The sequence below is a fragment of the Cherax quadricarinatus genome, chromosome 28, assembly GCF_038502225.1.
Source record: "Cherax quadricarinatus isolate ZL_2023a chromosome 28, ASM3850222v1, whole genome shotgun sequence".
In the NCBI taxonomy this organism is placed as follows: Eukaryota; Metazoa; Arthropoda; class Malacostraca; order Decapoda; family Parastacidae; genus Cherax; species Cherax quadricarinatus.
The window spans coordinates 9953725-9977638 of NC_091319.1; the positions used below are offsets into that span (position 1 = coordinate 9953725).

The 23914-nt window shown below is 38.9% G+C and overlaps 1 long non-coding RNA gene across 1 annotated transcript in view; it reads right to left on the bottom strand.

Moving 5' to 3' along the window:
- Positions 1-690: 690 nt before the first annotated feature.
- Positions 691-23914, bottom strand: part of LOC138853319 (uncharacterized) — a 101220-nt gene continuing 77996 nt past the window's right edge. Inside the window, exons 2-3 of the long non-coding RNA XR_011392528.1 lie at positions 4591-4724; positions 691-847 (exon numbers count right to left, since the gene is read on the bottom strand). This is a non-coding gene — a long non-coding RNA (uncharacterized lncRNA). The remainder of the gene's footprint in view (positions 848-4590; positions 4725-23914) is intronic.

The window sequence follows — 23914 nt, forward strand, 5'->3', positions numbered from 1 at the left end:
ACATTATGCAGGACTGCAAATCCAACAATTTCGGCTCCCATTTGAGAGGTTTTAAGCCCAATATAACCCCTAGAGTGACGAAAATTTATGCACATTTCATTAGAGTGCCTTTACCCCATTCAAAACAATGGCATCTCCACCCCCAGCGACGCTCACCCATCGCTGGTTCTTTATTTACAAATTAATTTTTATTACCTACAATATATTCCATCAATTTACATGCAAAATACACTGCATTTCCAGAAAATATATACAGTATTTTCCACAAAAATAATAATAATAATAATAACAACAACAACATAGGCAACAGGTGTATAGAAACACGCCCAATGTTTCTACCCTCGCTGGGTATCGAACCCAGACCCTCGCTGTGTGCAGCGAGAGCTTTAGCCACCAGGTCATTAATTACCTAGGATAATCCAAAAAAACTCAGTGATTGGGGTCCTTGTGTTGAATGGGTACCTGGGTGTTAGTCGACTGGTGTGGGTCGCATCCTGGGACAAAATTAACCTAATTTGCCCGAAATGCTCGGCATAAACAAGCGGCTTCCTATACAGTAGTATGTCATTGATGTCAACTAGACTTGTATACCTTGTACACGTAGGCTACTTGTAGAAATGGATATTATTATCATTAGTACTCTGTGACCTATTAAAATGGCATACCCACAGAGACGTGAAGGCGCAGATCAACACGTGAAGGCGCAGATCAACACGTGAAGGCGCAGATCAACACGTGAAGGCGCTGATCAACACGTGAAGGCGCAGATCAACACATGAAGGTGCAGATCAGCACGTGAAGGCGCAGGTCAGCACGTAAAGCACGTAAAGGCGCAGATCTAACTCAGCTGCAATAATGGAGGAAATCACCAGGTTCTCATTCCAGACCATCGGCATAATATATACACCAGCCAAATTTAGAAGAGACAGTCTCTAGTTATTGCACAGAAATCAATGAACCTATTTTTTAATGAGACTGACAATAAGACAGCCCAAACGCACTACGAATCATCCTCTCGAGCATAATGGACCAGCATTTCAAGTTTGATGAGTTAATTTATATGATGAAGTGTGAGAGGAAGATTATCCTGAGTGATGGGTGTGTTAGGTAAACAGTTCGTGGTCTAACCTTGTAAATTCCATGTAGATGAGAATAGCCACACGATGTGTTGTATCTGATTTTGGCGGAGACATTATGCTAAGGACATATTTTTCAGAGGATATTATTAACCTGGCGCGAATATCAAGTTTTTTAATAATTCAGAAACGGTTTTAACATCCGAAAAAAGTCTAATTCATATATGATGTTTTGATTTTTTTTTTTACGATTTCCAACCAATGCTTGGAAAGTAAAAAAATTTCTCTCAGGTGGTGCTTGAACAGTGAAAGAGAAAAGAATGTTCATTCTAAATTTAATAATGGATGACTGTAAAGGCACAATAATGGAGGACTTTTAAAAGGTAATAATGGATGACTGTTAAAAGATAATTGTGGATTTTTTTTTAATAATTTTCCTAAATTCAGCATGTGTAAATATGAACAATATAATAATTGTGTATTAAAATGTGACGCTGATTTGATCCTTCAAGACATTTTGTGTGAAGGAGGGTGTGCAGTGGCTGCGGAGTGATACAGGGGGGTGGGATGCCATAGTGAAAAATGAATGTGTGAGCGCTGATTGGTTAGTGGCGGCGAGTAATCCAGTGTCATCTAGGTCAAATTGGTGTATATCGGCCTCAATCCATAATTTAGAAATTGCTGACAAGTTCTCTGCTGGAGAATTGGGATAAATAGTGTGGAAAACCCTATCAATTCGGCAACAAGGATGGAAAAATAGAGGACTCCGATTCTTCCCAGTAGCACACATTAGCTAAGTGAGGCTTACCCATAATGTACAGTAGTTCTGAGTTGGCCATCGTAAATTCTAGTTGCTAGGGTGTGTCCCACAAATAATAGTGATCCAGTAATTAAATGGTAAGTGCTCAGGTTAAATTATTCTTTCTTTCTACTGGTTGTTGTGGACCCATCGAACCATCAGTAAGTCACAAACCCAATATACAGTCCACTATATTATAATTTACCATTACTGGTATCAATTTTTATATTATAATTTTTATAGGCCCTACTTAAATTGTGGATGGGAATGAGTGTGTAGGTCTCACCTAACTCTGAGGTACAACTAATATTGGTAAGTACAATAAATTGTTGCTTAGGTGTACCCCTCCCTCCTCCCCCCCATCCCCGCTCAAATCATGTAGATGAAATACTTCAGGAATGTACCTGTAAATTTCATCCCCATAATTTACCACAATAATAATGGGTGATTATTAAAAGGTAATAATGGGTGACAGTTAAGAGTATTACTGTTCTTCGTCAGTATTTATATCCTAAGGGAAAGACTAAGAACGGAATGGTGAACTAGTGCAAAAAAAATTAATGTTGGGAGTAAGGGAAGGGAAGGCTGGCAGTAGTAAGGGAGAAATAGTGAGGGTGTGGGGGGAGTAGTGAAGGTGAGGGGGAGATAGTGAAAATGAGGATGTGAGGAAGATAGTGAGAGTGTGGAGGAGATAATGAGGGTGTGGGAAGACAAGAGTAAGAGAAGATATTGAGAGTAAAGGAGAGACACTGAGAGTGAAGAAGAGACAGTGAGGGTGAGGGGAAAGATACTGAGAGTGAAAGATACTTAGAGTGGAGGAGAGATAGAGAGAGTAATAGCTAAGTGAAGATAAGATAAAGATAATCAAGAATATATTAAACCTGAGACAAAGTCACACACACACAGTTTGGAACCCACACCTGGTCAAGCACGTCAAGAAATTAGAGAAAGTGCAACGGTTTGCAACAGGACTAGTTCCAGAGCTGAGGGGAATGTCCTACAAAGAAAGGTTAAAGGAAATCGGCCTGACGACACTGGAGGACAGGAGGGTTAGGGGAGACATGATAACGACATACAAAATACTGCGTGGAATAGATAAGGTGGACAGAGACAATATGTTCCAGAGATGGGGCACAGAAACAAGGGGTCACTCTTGGAAGCTGAAGACTCAGATGAGTCACAGGGATGTTAGGAAGCATTTCTTCAGTCATAGAGTGGTCAGGAAGTGGAATAGTCTGGCGAGTGATGTAGTGGAGGCAGGAACCATACATAGGTTTAAGACGAGGTATGATAAAGCTCATGGAGCAGGGAGAGAGAGGATCTGGTAGCGTTTAACTGGACCTGGAGTTTACCTGGAGAGAGTTCCGGGGGTCAACGCCCCCGCGGCCCGGTCTGTGACCAGGCCTCCTGGTGGATCAGAGCCTGATCACCCAGGCTGTTACTGCTGGCTGCACGCAAACCAACGTACGAGCCACAGCGTTCAGTGAAGAGGCGGGGCCAAGAGCTGAGTATCGACCCCTGCAACCACAATTAGGTGAGTGCACATACACACACACGCACACGAACACAGTCACACATACACAACAGGCCAAGTGTCTAACGACAAGTGCCTTTAACAACTAGTAACTAACACACACAGGCCAAGTGTCTCTGACAAGAGTCTTTGACAGATGATAGATAACCAACAGGAGGTAGTAAATATGCAAATATGTAAATATGCAAAATTAGAAAGCCTCAGAACAGCATTTAGAAACTTGAACAAAGAATCCTTCAGAACTCTTTATACGAACTATGTTAGTCCAGTCATTAAGTAGGCGGCCCTAGCATGGAACCCATGCTTGATCAAGCACGTGCAAAAGCTCGAAAAGGTCCAAAGGTTTACAAACAGACTAGTAAGAGAGAAGAAATTAATGCCCTATGAGAAGAGGTTGAAGGAATTGAATCCTACGACCTTCGAGAAGGACTAGAAGGAGAGACATGATTACGACATACAAAATGGTAAGAGAAACTGATGAGGCAGACAAGGACAGACTGCTTGAACGAAGAGAACCATGGTCAAGAGGATACAGGTAGAAAGAAAGACACACAAGATGCACATGAATGGAAGGAAATATTTCTTTAGTCTCAGAGTGGTTGAAGGGTGGAATGACTCGGACGAGTCAGTGGTGGAGGCGAACTCAATACCCAGCTTCTTGAGTACATATGATAAGGCCCAAGAGGTCAAAAATCCGTGATTAAATCCATGATATCTCTCAAAGGGGTCTAAAAGGCGGGGCTAGGAGCTAAGTCTCGAAGCCTGGAAGTATAAATAGGTGACCACAAATCGGTGAGTACACACACGGATGTATCACAGAACTAAAGAGCACTTAAAACACTTATGTCATATTCTCCCCAATAAGTATGAAGTGGCATTTTTTACCTACCACTTGATTTCTTCAAACCTAGAGACTTGTTGCATCCTCTTCGTGGTAATATAAGACTTCACCAACTTAGTTTTATTAACACAGCTACACTTCATCTTTGTAAACTAAAGAGTATACTCACATAGGTGTCTTTGCAAGGGTTAAGTCCTAGCTACTGGCTCCTCCTCTTCACACTTGCTGAATGCTTTCACTGCTTTCTGACTTCCTGGTTCTGTTAATATCTATTCTTCAATTGATGAATAAGACACATGTGCTACATATAGGTATCTTTGTTGAGAGACGTTTCGCTCACCTGGAATTTATCTATCTAATACAGTTGTGAGGATGGAGACTTTTACAATGGGGCCGTTGGCGGACGTGGAAATATGCAGCAGTTGTAGACGTGGTCACATGTGGACGGGGCCCACTAGTAGAATTAGGCCAGGCCTACAAGGTGGAGCAGAGATTATCAATTAAACAGATTCGTAGAGGTTGTTCTCTGTATAAAGATTCCGTGGTGCTGCTGTCACACATGTACCAGTAGATCAGTGGCACTAGTCTGACGCAGCAACACTGGCAAATTGATGAAGACACATGTGCCACACCTGAGCGAAACGTCTCTCAAATAATGCTACTCAGGAGTTACGCATGTGTCTTGTTCATCACTTCTCAGTGAATATACACTGAGAGATATACATCTCTCAGTGTATGTACTCTGAGAAATACACTTCTCCCTAAGTACATACAGTGCAAAATGTACATCCCTCAGAGCATATTTTAAGAGATATACACTTCTCAGTGTATACACACAGATATACATCACTCAGTGAATGTACACTGAGAAATACACACCTCTTAGTGTACATACACTGAAAAATATACACCCATCAGTGTATATACCCTGAGAAATATACACCTCTCGCTGCCATCCAAGTGTATTTTTTCTATAATGATGCGAATATTTCTCAGCAACAATAACCTAACGTCGCTATGTTCAGCTTGACTTGTCTTCTTTATTAATATTTTGGTATATTGTTGTTTCATTCTTTACTACTCTCATTCTTATATTGGTATTGTTACTAGTCCTTATTGTCGTAAATGTTAATCGTGTAATTGTTGTTGCTGGTATTGTTACTCTAATTGATGTAATTCCTATTTTAATAATAATAATAATAATAATAATAATAATAATAATAATATTATTATTATTATTATTATTATTATTATTATTATTATTATTATTATTATTATTATTATTATTATTAATAGTAATATTAGTGGTAGTAGGAGTAGCATTAGTAGTAATTTTTCGGCAAGAAACCTAATGCAATGACGTACTTGCATACTAAGATAACCCACTAGATCAATGTCATTCAGGAGAAGACTGGTGTGGAAAATACTGTATATATTTTTCGGAAATACAGTATTTATATGTAAATAGATGGCCATACTGTATTTAATAATATTTATGTCATAGAAAACGGAAAGCCTGCGTCTGCGCAGAAGGGGACTCTCCATCTTGGTTTTGAATTGGATACAACGTTAATATAATGGGAAGAATTTTTCGTGCTCTAGAGGTTAAAATTGGATTGACACCTCTCAAATAGGAGGCGAAATTGTTGGATGTGCATTCCTGCATAACTTGAGATATCAGACGACTGGACAAGACAGCTCCAGGAACCTCAGATAAGCTCTCTAGATTTGTGTATAATTCTGGCCAGTGTTTTCATAAATTTAGTTAGTGAGGTTTTTCTGAGTATGATACAACTTAATATCCAGTCAAATTGGTGAGTGATATTAAGATATATTTTCCTTCTGTTATGTATATGTGAATTTATATATAATCATTTTTTAATATAGTCCACCAATTTATATATTTACCAGCATTCCTGGTGTATGTATATTTCATTTAATTAATAGGTCCAGAGCAACTTGTGGTTATGACAGTGGTAGGTATCGAAGGGGGACATTTTTTGCGACCTAAGTGTCCCTAATTCCTACTTGTCTAACTGATAAATAATAGTTATCATTGTTCATTTACTGTTGTGTATATAATTATACATCCAAGTAAATGCAATTTTCCACAATTTAATTTGCCCGTTGGTCCTTCTTGAACCGGAGGTAATTAGTGAAGTCATTAATTGGTTAATTACTTAATAATTATATGTGAAATGACAGAAGGAGGTGGATGTTAAGTTCACAAATTTATTTAATGTGTAGTGGATTATAATTATTACAATATTAATTTTGATAAGTCAAGTCTGGCTAAGTTTATATTAATTTGTATAATATTAATTTGATAAGACAATTCTGGCCAAGATTTATATCAGTGTATGTGTAATTGATAAGCCAGGTGTTGCTAATTATATTAATGTGTATAATATTAATTTTACTTAATGTGTAGTGGATTATAATTATTACAATATTAATTTGATAAGACAATTCTGGCCAAGATTTATATCAATGTATGTGTAATTGATAAGGCAAGTGTTGCTAATTATATTAATGTGTATAATATTAATTTTGCTATGCCAAATTCTGGCAAGGATTTATATTAATTTGTATAATAATTTTGATAAGCCAAGGCTGGCTAAAGGTTTGTATTAATGTGCATTTAAAATTTATATATAAATTTCTTACATGTGTTATTGCTAAGCTCAAGTGTAGCTAACATTATTAATGTGTATTTAAAATTTATATTACAATTTTTTACATGTAATTGCTAAGCTCAAGTAGCTAGAATTTATTTAAAGGTAAGTTGTACTATTTAACGTTATAAAGTGCATAATTTAGTACATAATCAGTGTTATTAAGTTGAATTTAATACATTGCATCATGGCTGAAAATGAGGAAATTAATGTAGAAGACAAACATATGGAATATAGAGTAAAGAAAACATCTCTGCAAGCTAGAAAGGGGCATGTAACAAAAGCATATAATAAATGTTTGGAATTAATGAATCAAGAAACTGTGAATACTGATGATTTAAAATTGTATTTAGATGCTTTAGGATTCATACAAATTATGTTACAACAAATATGAAGGAGATTTGTTAGTATACTGTGTAGTGCAAGAAAGGTATAAAATACCGACAATATGAAAGTTAAGACACATGTGCAACATCTGGATATCTTTATTGTAGACGTTTCGCCATCCAGTGGCTTTATCAATACAGATTCTAGGACATAATAGGAAGACAGTAGAACTATATACAAAAGATGAGGTAATCAGTCCCTCGGCCTTGGAGTTAGTGTTCACAGCATCGTGGTGGAGGAGAATCTGGAGCAAAGGCAAGAAGACTGGCGTTTATATAGTCGTCAGTGGAAGGGACGGGCAGCAGACGAGGGCAGTCACTGGTAGGCGGGATTCCCCAGTGGAAGTAGGTCCTTCCCAAAGAGATGGGTTAGTTGCAGCAGTGTCTTAACTTTCATATTGTCGGTATTTTATACCTTTCTTGCACAACTTGTCAGACACTGCAACATCATGGAATCTTGGTTCAGAGGACATCTACAAGACCTTCTTCACGGCTGCTGCAACTAACCCATCTCTTTGGGAAGGACCTACTTCCACTGGGGAATCCCGCCTACCAGTGACTGCCCTCGTCTGCTGCCCGTCCCTTCCACTGACGACTATATAAACGCCAGTCTTCTTGCCTTTGCTCCAGATTCTCCTCCACCACGATGCTGTGAACACTAACTCCAAGGCCGAGGGACTGATTACCTCATCTTTTGTATATAGTTCTACTGTCTTCCTATTATGTCCTAGAATCTGTATTGATAAAGCCACTGGATGGCGAAACGTCTACAATAAAGATATCCAGATGTTGCACATGTGTCTTAACTTTCATATTGTCGGTATTTTATACCTTTCTTGCACAACTTGTCAGACACTGCAACATCATGGAATCTTGGTTCAGAGGACATCTACAAGACCTTCTTCACGGCTGCTGCAACTAACCCATCTCTTTGGGAAGGACCTACTTCCACTGGGGAATCCCGCCTACCAGTGACTGCCCTCGTCTGCTGCCCGTCCCTTCCACTGACGACTATATAAACGCCAGTCTTCTTGCCTTTGCTCCAGATTCTCCTCCACCACGATGCTGTGAACACTATCTCCAAGGCCGAGGGACTGATTACCTCATCTTTTGTATATAGTTCTACTGTCCTCCTATTATGTCCTAGAATCTGTATTGATAAAGCCACTGGATGGCGAAACGTCTACAATAAAGATATCCAGATGTTGCACATGTGTCTTAACTTTCAGTAAACTGTGTAGATGAGACTGAAGTAGATCTTATGATTAATCAGTATTATGAATTAGAAGAAAAGATTCTTTCTTGTAAAAGTCAGGCCTTGAATAAATTAAAATGTGTAAACCAGGCAGTTAATCAGTCTGCTCCAACAAATAATATGTCTTTGCCAAAACTCCCAGAACTATGTTTACCTGTGTTTAATCCTGGAGAAAACTGGGAGAAATTTTGGCCAATTTTTAAAGCAGCTGTGCATGACAGGAGTGATCTAGCCTGTGTAACTAAATTATTTTACCTCAAAGGACAGGTAAGAGGAGATGCTCACATACTCATATAAGCCTTTGCCAATGTAGATGACTCTTACAAGGAAGCAGTTGACTTGTTGAAGGTCACTTATGGTAATATAGAACAAAGTAGGTTGGATCTAGTGAATATCATTATTAATTTAAAATCTCCAGATCATACTTACAAAGGTTTACAGCAGTTTAGAGTTAAACTGGAGAGCACTCTCAAAACATTAAGTAATAAATATAATCTGAAGGAATCAGACTGGTTATTGAGTGCCATGGTACAGAATAAATTAAGCTGTAAAACACTTGAATGGCTCTCGAATAAATATCACAAAGGTTATTTTGGTCTGGAGGAAATAAGACTAGGTCTACAAGAATTAATTGTTCAGTTGCAGACCAGCCAACTAACTCATTTTAAAGATGCAACACATAATAACTCTGAGGTATCTGTCAAGTTTCACATGGGGAGAAATTATCCCAATAGTAATAATCAAAATTCATTTCCTAAAAAGAGTTGCATAGATGCATATCAAGTAGCAGGAATCAGAAATAATGATTCTCCACAAGGTAAGAAGAATAAGTACCCTCCTAAGAGTAGCACAGTTAATAGGAAACCAGTCAAAGAAAAGAGAGATTGTCTTTTCTGCAAGGGTACTCATTTTTCTAAGAATTGCAATGCATACAATTCATGGAATGATAAAGTTGAAATATTGGAGGAACTTAACAGATGTATCAGGTGTTTGGGTAATCACAATGTAAAGGATTGTTATGCCAAATTAAACTTCTGTTAACAATGTCACAAAGGAAGACACCATATAGTCATGTGTAAAGGTCTATATGATAATGTTGATAATAATGATAATGTTGACAATCCTGACACAACAGTAGCTAATGTAAAAATTGCTGCTAATGTTAATAATGATGGTTTTGCTGAAGTAGCCTTACATGTGTTACAGGTAAAAATTGATGATAAAAGGCATAAATCAAAAAATGTAAATGCATTATTGGACCAGGGATCCCAGCGTACTTTCATAAGACGTAAATGTCTTGATGGTATGAAAGTACAGATGGGAGATCCAACAACTTCAAAATTATCTGGTTTTCTCTCAGATAAAAGAGCTCAATTGTATGACACTGTTTATGTAACTGTCAGGTTGGGCAATGAGAAAAAAACGTGTTAATGCAGTAATTGTAGATAGACTTCCAGAGCAAATATCTACAGTAGGGCTTAGTAAAGCTACAGAAAGACTTTCACATAATGTAAATTTAGCACCTTCTGGTGTAAGTGATGATTCTGTAGGCCCAATAAATATTTTGATAGGTAGTGACTATTATGCCTCCTTTGTAAAGGGTATGGTAAAGAAATGTGGTGTCACCCTTTTGAAGACTGCAGGAGGCCATGTAATGTATGGTAGGATTCCTCGTAATAATAATTCATGACTAGAGGAAACTACAAATACCATAACTGTGTGTCTTACTCATGAAGTCGTGCCCCAGTATAATTCTTTCATAGAGGATGGTATTGAGCCAGTGCATAAATTGTGGGAATTAGACAGCATTGGAATAAATGTAAATGAAGAAAGTCCAGACGATTCTTTTACTCAGGAGCAATACCTGAAAGATGTAAAATTTGAATCTGGACAATACTGGGTACGACTTCCGTGGAGACTGAACCATCCAGAATTGCCCACTAATTACAGAATGGTATATGGACACCAGAATTGTTAACTCCCGATAATGATATAATTGCTGAGCAGTTAATTAATAAATTTATAGAAGAGGTGCCTCCTGAACAAGCCAAAATTTATGGTCACTATTTGCCACATCACGGAGTGAAGAAGGATTCTAAGACCACTCCTCTGAGAATTGTGTTTAATTGTAATGCCAGGAGTAACAAAAATGTACCTAGTTTAAATGACTGTTTGATGACAGGTCCGTCGTTGATGGAAAAATTAGGAGATATCTTATTAAATTTCAGGGTAAAGAATTATGCCTTTATGGCTGACATAAGTAAAGCTTTCCTAAGAGTGGGTTTACAAGAGGCTGACTGGGATTGTACCTGCTTCTTATGGCCTGAGAATCCTATTGACCCACTTAGCCCTCTGAAAACCTTTCGCTTTAGGAGCGTATTATTTGGTGCTACATCCAGTCTGTTCCTACTTCAAGCGACGATAAATGCACACCTTAAACGTACGGGAAGTCCATTGAGTAAAGTAATGAGCAAACAATTTTATGTAGACAATTTCCTGGGTGTGACGTCAACTAAAGAGGAACTGTTAATGGCTTATGGAGAGGCTAATAAAATAATGCAAAGTGCAAATATGCCTCTGAGGGAATGGAATAGTAATTCGTCCAAATTAAAGGACTAAATAAGTAAAGATTACCCTGGAGATGAAGTGCCAAAATGTAGTAATGTATTGGGTTTAACTTGGGATACTGAGAGAGATTTGTTAATGTTAAAACCTAATAATTACAGTATGCCCAATAAATTAACTAAGAGAGTTTTGCTTGCTGAAGTTTCCAAATGTTTTGATCCACTAGGTTTAGTGTCACCCCTTACTATAAGAGAGAAATTATTAATTCAGGAAGTATGGAAACTTAAATGTGCTTGGGATGAAATTCTACCTGAGGAATTCATTAACAGGTGGGATGAATTAATTGGTGATTATGAGAAAATTTCAATGTTGGAGTTCCCACACCAGTTGGCCAATCCAAATAGGAAAAATGTACTCCACATTTTTTGTAATGCTTCAAAATTGGCATATGGAGCAGTTGCTTACCTTCAATGTAATAGTGTTATTTCTCATGTTATGTCTAAGGCTAAAGTGTCTCCAATTAAATCACGTACCTTACCTCAGTTAGAATTAACAGCCATTTATGTAGGTGTCAAATTAGCTAATTATATAAGAAATAAGTTGCAGGAGATAAATGTTAGCGACACTGTAATTTGGTCTGATAATGAGGTATCCTTACAATGGATTCGTAATGGAAACAGTAAAATTGTGTATGTACAAAACAGAGTCGCTGAAATCAATCAGATGCAAGAGAAGTTTAATAGTTTGGATCAGCATATGTTAACATTTAATCATATACCTGGTGAGGAGAATTCAGCCGATTTCTTGTCTCGAGGTTTACCTTATGCTAAATTTGTAAATGCTGTATCATGGTTTAAAGGACCGAGCTGGCTGGTAAATAAAGCTAATTGGCCTGTACAAAAGGCGTATATTGCTCCTGTTGAAATTACTGTAACCACTGCTCCAATTGTTTGTCCTTCCTTAGCCATTGATATAAATAGGTATTCTTCTTTACCCAAACTAATCAGTATAACTAAATTGGCGTTTAAATTTCTAAACAAGATGAATATTTCATTTAAGTTTTCACATCCTCTTGAATATTGGATAAAGAGGGTACAGGAGGAAATCTATGGAAATGAGATTAAATTGATGATGGAAAGAAAAATTGTGAAAGGTTCCATAATAGAGAAATTGGGGCTGTATTTAGAGAACAATGTAATTAGGTGCAGAGGTAGGTTACAAAATGCTGAATTGGGTTATTATGCTAAACACCCTATCTTACTGCCCAAAACTCATCATCTAACAAATTTAATTGTTCTAAATGCCCATAAAAATGTAATGCATGGTGGGGTACAAGATACCTTTTAATTGTATTAGGGAAACTTTCTGGATTCCACAAGGACGGCAAAGTGTAAAAAGGGTGATTAAATCTTGTGTAATATGTCGCCGTGTGGATGCCAGATCCTATATGTACCCAGGTCCTCCACCATTAGCAAATGAACAATTTGAGTCGTTTAGCAACGACCTCCGCCCGGCCGCAGTGTGGAAAATACTGTATATATTTTCCGGAAATACAGTATTTATATGTAAATAGATGGCCATACTGTATTTAATAATATTTATGTCATAGAAAACGGAAAGCCTGCGTCTGCGCAGAAGGGGACTCGCCATCTTGGTTTTGAATTGGATGCATCGTTAATATAAGGGGAAGAATTTTTCGTGCTCTAGAGGTTAAAATTGGATTGACACCTCTCAAATAGGAGGCGAAATTGTTGGATGTGCATTCCTGCATAACTTGAGATATCAGACGACTGGACAAGACAGCTCCAGGAACCTCAGATAAGCTCTCTAGATTTGTGTATAATTCTGGCCAGTGTTTTCATAAATTTAGTTAGTGAGGTTTTTCTGAGTATGATACAACTTAATATCCAGTCAAATTGGTGAGTGATATTAAGATATATTTTCCTTCTGTTATGTATATGTGAATTTACATATAATCATTTTTTAATATAGTCCACCAATTTATATATTTACCAGCATTCCTGGTGTATGTATATTTCATTTAATTAATAGGTCCAGAGCAACTTGTGGTTATGACAGTGGTAGGTATCGAAGGGGGACATTTTTTGCGACCTAAGTGTCCCTAATTCCTACTTGTCTAACTGATAAATAATAGTTATCATTGTTCATTTACTGTTGTGTATATAATTATACATCCAAGTAAATGCAATTTTCCACAACTGGGAGGTAAAATGTTGTATCTGTGAGACATAACACAGACCTGATCACCAGGCTCACACTGGCGCTGAATCAGATACCAGAAGAAAAATGTATGACTCAGTAGAAGGTATCCATTCTTCAGGTTAAATGACCTTGCCATTCTGTACAAGAGGCGAGGCGCGTTCACCTCTTAATCTTGACTACGACTGTTGTATTGAGCTTAAATCACTGTTACCGAGCACGTCAAAGAAGATTTATAATGTACGAACTTGACTGAGGAGCGATGGTTCAGGCTAACCGTAATGTCACAGTCTATAGTGTGTGTGTATATATATATATATATATATATATATATATATATATATATATATATATATATATATATATATATATATATATATATATATATATATATATATATTAGTGTTCTGTTTATACAACGCATTTTACTGTTTTAGCTTCCACCTTGTTGGAGTAACAGTTTTGTAAAGCAGTTTATATAAATATACGAAAGATATTTATATAAACTGCGTGTTGTTTTTTATATTGCATTACCTGGAGTTTACCTGGAGAGGGTTTCGGGGGTCATAGTATAGTGTAAAGTATATTTATTTCACTTTCCTTCTTACCTTCTGCCAGAAAAAAAGTGATAACAACATTTATTATATTTGTATGTGTTTGAGGATGTCAAGTCACCGTCTGTATTATTATTACCAGATAGTTGCTACATAATACAGTGGTTGATTCATGTTATTACACACCGCCTCCGGTGGGGGAAGGAGGAGTCTTACTTTATTTTTATTTAACAGAGTTGGGATTACTGGGAGGGACGGCTGTGGTTGCTTACTTCATTAGGGTTAAACCCTATCCACTACTCTAGGGTCATTTTGGTTGCATGTAAATCTTTATACTATCAGCACATATGCACTGAAAGACACACACTAATGTGTATATATCCTTGTAGGCTGTGATGTGGGCTGTAACTAGCGGAATACCTCGGTCAGATGACCAAAAGTTCCAGCTGCGGGTCATCATGTGACTAAGACTTATATCAGGAAACACTTGACCTGTTTCCTGACAAACTTTACCTAACCTAATCTGACCACACCTCAAGGCGATTCAATCTTATTTACAAAACCTGTCCAATATTTGTGATGCACTGACATAAAATATAAAATATTCTTTCTTAATTGCAAGTTGAATGTGTTAACATAATGAACTACAAATGTATTTTCAGGAAAGGTCAGTGATAATTGATAAAAGTCATTCCTACCACATTTACTAAAGATTAAAAATATGTGTCACAGCACTAACGAAATTAAGAACACGAATTTTTTTTTTTTGGGGGGGGGGGGAGGATAGGGGGGTTATTAACATAAGTTATGATTTTAAGCCTGGCATTGATAATGGACTTGAATAATGATAATGAAATAGTAGTAATAGTAAGAAGAAGAAGAAGTAAAAGAAGAAATCAATAATAACAATCATAATAATAATCATAAAGAATCTATATTAATAATGATAATATTAACAAGAAATTCATATTAATAATAATAATAGTAAGAATAAGAAGAAGGATAAGGAAGAAGAAATTAAAAATAATTTCAGCCAAGAAAACATAAGCTTCATTCATGTAATTTACACATGATTTTTACAAATATAAATCTCTATAACGGTGCCGATTTTTGATCTAGAATAGCATAACAAAATCAGTTTTTCTTATTTCCTTTGAGTAATAACGTTGTTATTGTCATTGCACTCAACATTACTGTGCACTGTTGACAGGAGGGATTTACGAAGCTGTCGAATAAATACTTTGCATAATATATGGACGGCTACTTAGGTTAGGTTAGGTTAGGTTCGTCAGGAAACAGGACAAATGTTTCCTGACGCGGGTCTTAGTCAGATGATGACCCGCCTTTGGAGCTTTTGGTCATCTGACCGAGGCCTTCCGCTGGCTTACCGGTCCACCCCTTTAAAAATTATGGTCATTTACTACTAAAATTTGTCTCGGGTCGTTCATAATATTTAAAAATTGCTTTGGATAAGTCACATTAACTTAATTTGTCATAGATTGAAGGTTATATATAGGTGAGGGTGTGACGTTTATGTCCTCAAGGATCATTATATAAGATTTTTGCATATTTTGCAAGTTTTATGTATTATAAATGTAACATGTAAGTAAGAATAGACCTCAGAAACACGGTATGACGACATAGGTGGACGTACTGGCGGCGCCCATGTGAAGGGTAGTTGCCAGACGAGCGATGCCTTGAAAGGCCCTCGCCACTGAGAGGAGAAAACATCCAGTCGGGCATCAGCCGTGGCATGGTAAGGACGTGTGGCTGGTACTCCCGATTTTGAATGTATGATTTAATGGCTTGTCTGAGAACTGTTGTTACGTTGACATACGCTGCCACTGGCTCAGTTCTGGTGAGGTGCGGTGCACGTTGAGGGCGCCTGCGTCAAGGTGTCCAGGGACTGAGGTTAGCCTACTGGAAAGGTAAGTCAAACCACGTGATTTTCTTTTTTTTTTTTAATAAACACAGTCCCATAAAGATGTTTATTTACAATACGATGGGTAACTATAGTTTGTACGGTTGCAGTTTAGGAAACCATTGTATTTATACTTATAAAATTAAATATACTGCGAATTGAAAAAATACATTCGAAATTGAATAGGTCATGGAAAGGTATTCCCAGTATATATTATTTACTTCTGGGTGTATTTTTTTCAATCATATTTAAAAAAAAAGAATCCTGTATAGGGGAGCTTTAACAAAGCTTTATGTACTCATTGAAACAAAATCTGTGAATATGCAAAACATTTCGGGCAGATGACGACATAGAATGTCACAGGTAGGCTTCAGGAAGTGGAAGAATCAATCACAAAACCGTGCAGGAACAATTTACAAATAACAGTTTTGTGCAAACGTTAGACGACGTTCGGATGGTAATCGCCTAGTGGATGGGGAGTCTCTTAGTTCCGGTGAAGTGCTCTTGATCCTAGGAATTCGGAGTTATTCCTTTCCTCGGATGGAAGTTGATTGCCTCATATACCTCCCCAGGAGCTGTGATCCGTGCGAGTTTAGTGCTTCCCCGTGAAAGTAATAAATAAATTAGTGGCTATTCCTTGTTATCCCACCTGGCTTGGTGACCAGCTGGGCGCTCCTGTGGTACCACCTGTGTTCTGGTGATACATGTTGACACTAGAACCAGTTAGCCACCTGTGACCTGGTAATGCATGTTGATACCGTAGCACCAGCTGGTCACCTGTGACCTTGTGAGGAATGCCTAAAGAGTATCCCTCACCAGGTGGGGGGGTATCCACTGAGCTGGGGAATATCTAAGTGGGCACTTTTCTGAGGAATACTTTGAGGTATTCCTCAGAGTAGTGATGCATGTTGATGCCGCAGCACCAACTGGCCACCGGTGGTGCCACTTGTGACCTGGTGATGCATGTTGATGCCGCAGCACCAGCTGGCCATCTGGCAGGTTGACACCGCAGCATCAGTTGACCACCCTTGGAGTCACCTGTGACCTGGTGACGCAGGTTGACACCGCAGCATCAGGTGACCACCCTTGGTGTCACCTGTGACCTGATGACGCAGGTTGACACCGGAGATCAGGTGACCACCCTTGGTGTCACCTGTGACCTGGTGACGCAGGTTGACACCGCAGCATCAGGTGACCACCCTTGGTGTCACCTGTGACCTGGTGACGCAGGTTGACACCGCAGTATCAGGTGATTACCTGTGACCTGGTGACGTAGGTTGACACCGCAGCATCAGGTGACCACCCTTGGTGTCACCTGTGACCTGGTGACGCAGGTTGACACCGCAGCATCAGGTGATTACCTGTGACCTGGTGACGCAGGTTGACGCTGCAGCATTAGGTGACCACCTGTGGTGCCACCTATGACCTGGTGACACGCTATACGCCTGCATCCCCCTTCTCTCTCTCTCGACCACCTCTGTTTTCTTGTAGTGTAGTGGTGGTTAATTGGGGTAGTTGTCGCTTCAGGGTGAATGAATTGCTGGTGTCTGGGGGGTCAGTGTCTCTGGACGATCATTATTATTACGATCACAAAATAGCGTTAAATTCAAACAGGCCATACAGTCCATACAGTACTAGACGGTAGAGAAGAGGCGGGTGCAGGAGAGGCAGCGTGCAAAATTGGTGCACTGAGCCAGTTTGATCTAAAAAATCATATAGGTGAGGCGGGAGAGCCTGGGTCTGACATTACTCTGCACACATCTGGCCAAGACAACCCACCTACCCCAAGATTTCACTAGCTTTCGTTCACTTTTATATGTTGTAGTTGGGAGTGGAGAATCTCCCCGATTTTCGTTATAACATGGATAATTTTTTTGAGGGGCGTTGATCTAGGATTGTTTACGTCTGACGAAGATCAGGCGTACGTTACGTAAGGCTGAAGTGTTTGAGTTTGTCATCTTGACGGTGAGGAAGCAACAGATGCAGGGAAAAAATTTTGCGATGAAAGTGAATGTGTTCATAATTCCTGGGAGACGTTAGTTTCAGTGTCTACTGGCTTGACTAGCACACACGCGTGTTAAACGAGGCGTTGTCTAGCTTGTGCATTATAATACCCATGTATTACAGGTAGAGATGAGACTTCTTGGAGAGGGTCAGGTTGATGATGGCGAAGAGCTCTTGACTCTAGGAATTTGAGCAACCCTTCCCTTTCTTGAAAGTAACTAGATTACCTCCCATGCCAGAAGTGCTGCATGAAGCCTGTGGGTTCAAGGATTCTCAATAATAATAATAAAGAAATGATCGAAAAAATTTAATTAAGAATATTTAAAAAATGAGGGTTGCTCGTAGTTTGTAATTCTTCTCATTGAATTCTTGGAATGTATTTTTATCTAAGGTTTCGCTAAGCTCAACATTTTCAAAGCATTAGCAAAATGCCACGGGATTATTTGACCTAAACAATATTCAGTATTGTGTTCACAGTACTTAATTAAATTTGCATTGACGGCGCCAGCAATATTTAAGTATGAGTTCCTTCAGGGGGAGAGGTTCTTGTTCTATGGAACTTTTAAGTTCCCTCACCTTCCTAGAATCAAACCTTATTACCTCATTCCATAAGTGTACGACCCATACGGATTTCCGCGTTTATTCATGAATATAATAATAGATTACGTTTACGTTCAGCTTTCTCCGTATTTAAGAACTCTGGTAATAAGTTGTAGGTTAAGCATATGTTGAGTGAGCCTTGAGGTATACAGAGTGGAAAATAGAGTCGACAACTCTGTACCGTAGATGGGGTGGTGGAGTTGAAAAAAAAGTGGTGATGGGTATCTTAGAGAAGTGAGAGTTGAGAAAGGGAGCTGAGATGGGTATCTCCTTAGAGAACTGAGAGTGGGAGTTGGTAGAGATGGTGGTGATGGGGGTTCAACATGGAGTATGGGCAGGAAGGCGGGAGCTCAGTGTGTTGGTGAAGGGTGTTTGCATGTAGTAGGTCATAAGTTAGTCCAAAGGGAGCGGGAGACTGATGGGGAAAGAGAGTGTGTTATGGCAATGTCCGTGAAACAGGCCTAAAGTTTAGAGTTTAAATGTTGTCACAATATTTGCCATTTACCATTTATCCGACAGTTCGCCTTTTTGTAAAGAAAATTGAAAGATTCCCCCCCCCCCAAAAAAAAAAAAATAGATCTTCAGCGCATTCTTTCACCCTCCACATAGTTTGAAAATGGCCCGCCTGCTTTTTTTTTTAAGCAAGCAATAGGACCAGATGAGATGAGCGACGGACAGTAACAGCTTGGTCGATCAGGTCAGCAACTAGGATGCCTGGTCTGGGACCGGGCCTCTGAGGCGGTGACCTCCGGAGCAGACTCCAGGTAAACCCTGGAGAACTATGCTGTCTTTTATGAAAAAAAAAAAACACTCGGATTTTTTTACAAGAAGGTAAACTGTGCGTGTAATTTCCCATATAAAATTGTTTATTTGTAGTAGCGTCAGCAGAACTACGGCATGCTCGTGGTGCCCTGTCTTCTGGTTTTAATCTATGAAAATGAGTGTGTGTGTGTGTGTGTGTGTTGTTGTTGATGTGTTTGTTTATATAAGTTTGAGTATGTTCGTGCGTGTGTGCAAATAGGTTAGGGTGCGTGTACATGTTTGTTGACGTATGATTTACCTTCGTTACTCTGAGTGTTGTTGCGGTGAGATGTTTGGTTGTGTGTGATACTTTGTGAGGTTTCTGGTTTCTTCTTTGCATTTTGTTTTTGTTTGGTTTTATGGCATTGGACATGTCCCAATAAGCTATTGTAATCCAAAGCAGGTATATTTCTCAGAAAATATTTGTGAGCGAGCTGAATGTTCTTTATTTATCACAAATAAAACTCGAATCAAATAGTGTGTGCTCATTTATTTGATCAGTCAGTTCGGTATGTTTTATTTATTATAAATAATACAAATGTATGTATTATTTATTATAAATAATACAAATCCAATGAAATACTTTTGTTGATGTACTGATATTATATGTTCTTATTTATTAACCAGTTTGTTACACAAAAATTTCGATATCACTTTGGAAGAATTTTTTCACAAATGGACGATTTCGATAGGTGTTAACTTGTGGGTCCTTGTACCTTCCCTGTCTTGTTCGCAGGAATGTTGCTACTGCTGAACGTGGGTCACAATGAGCTGTTCTCTCAGTAGTAGTAACCAGTTACCAGTAACCAGTGTACCAGTAGATGACTCACTACCAACCGTCTCTGCCTGAGTCACTGTCTGTATTCATATTGTGCTGACCACAGCAGTATTCAAAGACCCCCTCACATATGGGTACTGTGGGCAGTCAGTCATACGAGTGTGAGCAAGGAGATAGGTACGGCTGTTTGGGCGCTCCCCACATTATCTGTAATATACGTACTACCAGCCTACGTGAGTATTACTTTACCCTATCCACGTGTTCGAACTCCCACATGATAAATGGTGGCACCGGTGTGGAGCGTGGATTTAAGTTTTTATGGGTAATTCAAGACGTTAGAAGACTGTTTGTGAGTAGCCGGCAGGGTCAAAGGTGAACCGCCTCACCCACCAGCTACTTGCTCCCCTCACACCCTCCGCCTCCAGCCTACAAGCCTGTTGCAGCCGTTTCAAGCTTCCTGGCTTAGTTCGTGTGCTAATTGCTTCAATCTCCGAGGGGTTGACCCGGATTTTGCAATTAAGCCAGTCAGTAAGCCAGACTGTGGAAGTGAACGCCAGTCAGATTTATCATGTGGGAGTTCGAACACGTGGATAGGGTAAAGTAATACTCACGTAGGCTGGTAGTACGTATATTACAGATAATGTGGGGAGCGCCCAAACAGCCGTACCTATCTCCTTGCTCACACTCGTATGACTGACTGCCCACAGTACCCATATGTGAGGGGGTCTTTGAATACTGCTGTGGTCAGCACAATATGAATACAGACAGTGACTCAGGCAGAGACGGTTGGTAGTGAGTCATCTACTGGTACACTGGTTACTGGTAACTGGTTACTACTACTGAGAGTTCCATCCTCGTAAAGACATTGAATAGCCTATTGCCTGTTTGCGCTTGATAGTCTTTTGTCACTACGAAAAAGATTGTAGAGGGGACAACTCTTTCTACCGCCATAGATATAGAGCTGAAGTTAGCACAGGACGCACAAACGTTGCAAGAGGAGCCTCCGATACAGTCTTCCATCACGTGCATTGGATCGTCAACCTTTGTCATATTTTGTAGAATAATTTGGGCCCTTTTAGCCATTTCATTGGGAGAAGTACGTAGTTGACTGCTGAGCTTTGCCATTGATGCAGTTAATCTTTGGTTCATTCATTTTCTTAGTGTCCTTTTGCACACCCAACGTTTATTAGATTCTGCAGCCTCTTCTGAACCTCTTTTTGTCAGATTCATTATCTTTTACAACAACATGTCTATGGCTTTACCTAAAGCTTACTTACCCAAACCTGAGCTTCACTCTTTATACACATTATTTACATATTTGAACAAATTACCATATATTCCATATTTTTCATCACCGTATCGTTTCCATATGTCCTGTCGTACGTATTTTCTGAATTCATAAATCACGGCTGTAGAGGTGCCTTAATGCCGGTGAGGGGCTCTTGATCCGAGGAATTAAATCTTCCCTCTTCCTTAGATCCAACATGTATTCCTACCTTTCCTCTGACGTTGAATGATCCCTACGGGTTTAGCACTTCCCCTGATTTTAATAATGCATAAATAAAGCCAACGGCTTCTTCTCCTTATCTAAGTGTCCTTCTCATTTGCTTCAATGCAAGCTCTTGATTCCCGCCCTCCTCCCTTTCGCAAATCCAGCCAGATCGTCTGCAAGCATACTGTCTTACCTATCACTCTTAAGATAAAAATTCTGTTACACACTGCTTATAAACTCAGCATATCCATTTTTATTTTCCTCTTATTCACAGGAACAATGTATGTTCTCAGCAAAATGTTTGGTTGCTTCCCTTCTTTTACTTATACATTAAAAAACGCACTAACTATTTCCATATTTTATTCGTGCTTGCATTCAGTCTTTTGGTCTCAATCCCAGTCATGCCTTTTCTCCATTTTCACTTTATGCCATCTGTCACTTCCTACACATTGCTCCTGCCTCCAAATCAATCCCATTTCGTCGTGCATGACATTTCTAACTTCATTTCATTATCTGCATTCTCAAGAGATTTTCTCTTGTTACCTCTGCATGCTTTGCTTGTATCTTTTCATATTCTTGACAGGTACTGCCTTGGTTTTTCTCATTGATTTCTCTTCAAAACAGTTTCTTATTCTCAGCAAATTATGTCGATAATGCTTCGACTGTTCTTATTTTTGTTCTTTCCTTCTTCATTTACACTGCTCTATTATTTTGATACTGTTAAAGTTTTAATATGCCAACCTTTTCTCCCTTATCACTTTTTTCACATTGCACAAATCATCCTCTTTCCTCCATCGCCCATCACCTTTTTCACCTCATTATTCTACCAGTTATTCTTCTTTTCCTACCACGCTGTTCACGTCATCGTTCCGCAAGTCATTCATCTTTTAAATTCCTAATAGTCATTTTAACACCTGCCAGAATATCTCTTGTCTCTCCTCCATACTCCTCCCGCCTCCAGTAAACAAATGTACATATTGTTAATGCTTAATTAACTGAGCATCTTGCTTCCTTCATTAACTCTTCATTCAAAGACTTTTAATTAACTCACAGGAAAATAATTATCAAAGAATAAGTCATGCGATCCCCCAGATACATCTCACTGTTTTTAGTTAATCAAGGTAGCGTACAAGCTTCATTAATCACCTGTCCATCCGAACCCTTTTTGTGACTCCTTACCCACTGGTAGACAGTTCAGCTTACAACCGAGAAACCCGGGTTCAATCCTAAAGCTGAGCGAGATGTATGAGCAATTCAGTTTACGTCTGTTGTTCATCTAGCAGTAAATAGAAACCTAAGTAAGAAAACCCGAACGGAAATAAGATGCGTTGCTTTCCTTACTTGAGTCATACTGAATTAATAAACAGTAGGGGATAATAATACAGAGATAATTTTCTTCAGTCTTCACTTAGCAATTAGCAGCCCTTAAGGCCCTTAACAGCCCTTAACAGTGCTTAGCAGTTCTTAGCAGTACTCGACTCGCCTAACACCAGGTTTTAGTGAGTAAGTACTGCCGTAGTGTTACATTAGCATTTCATCACAATGGTGCGGGTGTTGTGCGCCCAGCAACACGTCATCAGTCTTGGCAGCCACTGCAGGCCCTTCATCAAAACACTATTCATCAGATGCCGTATAAATATTGTCTGAAAAACGTTGCATTATTTGCAGCTCGTAGTCATGTTTTTCTCACACTCAGCGGGTCATCCATAATAAAAACGCTGTTCATCATTTACCCCTGTAAATATTACCATAAAATAATCCATTTTCTTGGGACTAAGAGAAGCGATTTTAGCCGCTGTAGGTAGGTGGTGATGAGATAGGTACCAGCATGTGGTGGGACACGTGTTATCTCGACTTAAGAGAGGATCCTGGTCTAAATGCTTTCAAGAGAAAGTAGGAGAGTTTCTTGATTCCGATGAAGAGTTCTGGAGCTTAGAAATTTGAATTACACCCTATTTTCTTTAAACAAATTTAATTATAACTGTTACTGGCATAGCGCTTTCCCATGATTATGATAATAATAATAATAACAACAGCAACTAGATGCATTTCGGCCATTGCACGATCTGAAAAAGGGATTCTCGTATTGCATTAACCCCAGCGTCCTGTGCCTCAATGCATGTGGTAGGAATATTGTAGAATGCGGCATGAGTTTCCAGTTCAGAAGAGGTATTCATAAGTTATCACATGGAAACTAAAATACCGTTTTATCCAAAAAGAATGTCAAATTTGGACATACACAACTTAAAATTAATTCAGCTTTTATCAGCTTTGAAAGTCAAACTGATGAAGCATTATCTTGTTATCTCAGAGACCAATATCATAAAATACACCAGCACATTAAGCTTGAAGCCGATCAGAAGTTGTATTATCAGGTTTTGGCATTGAGGGGTTTAAGCCAATCTGAGATACT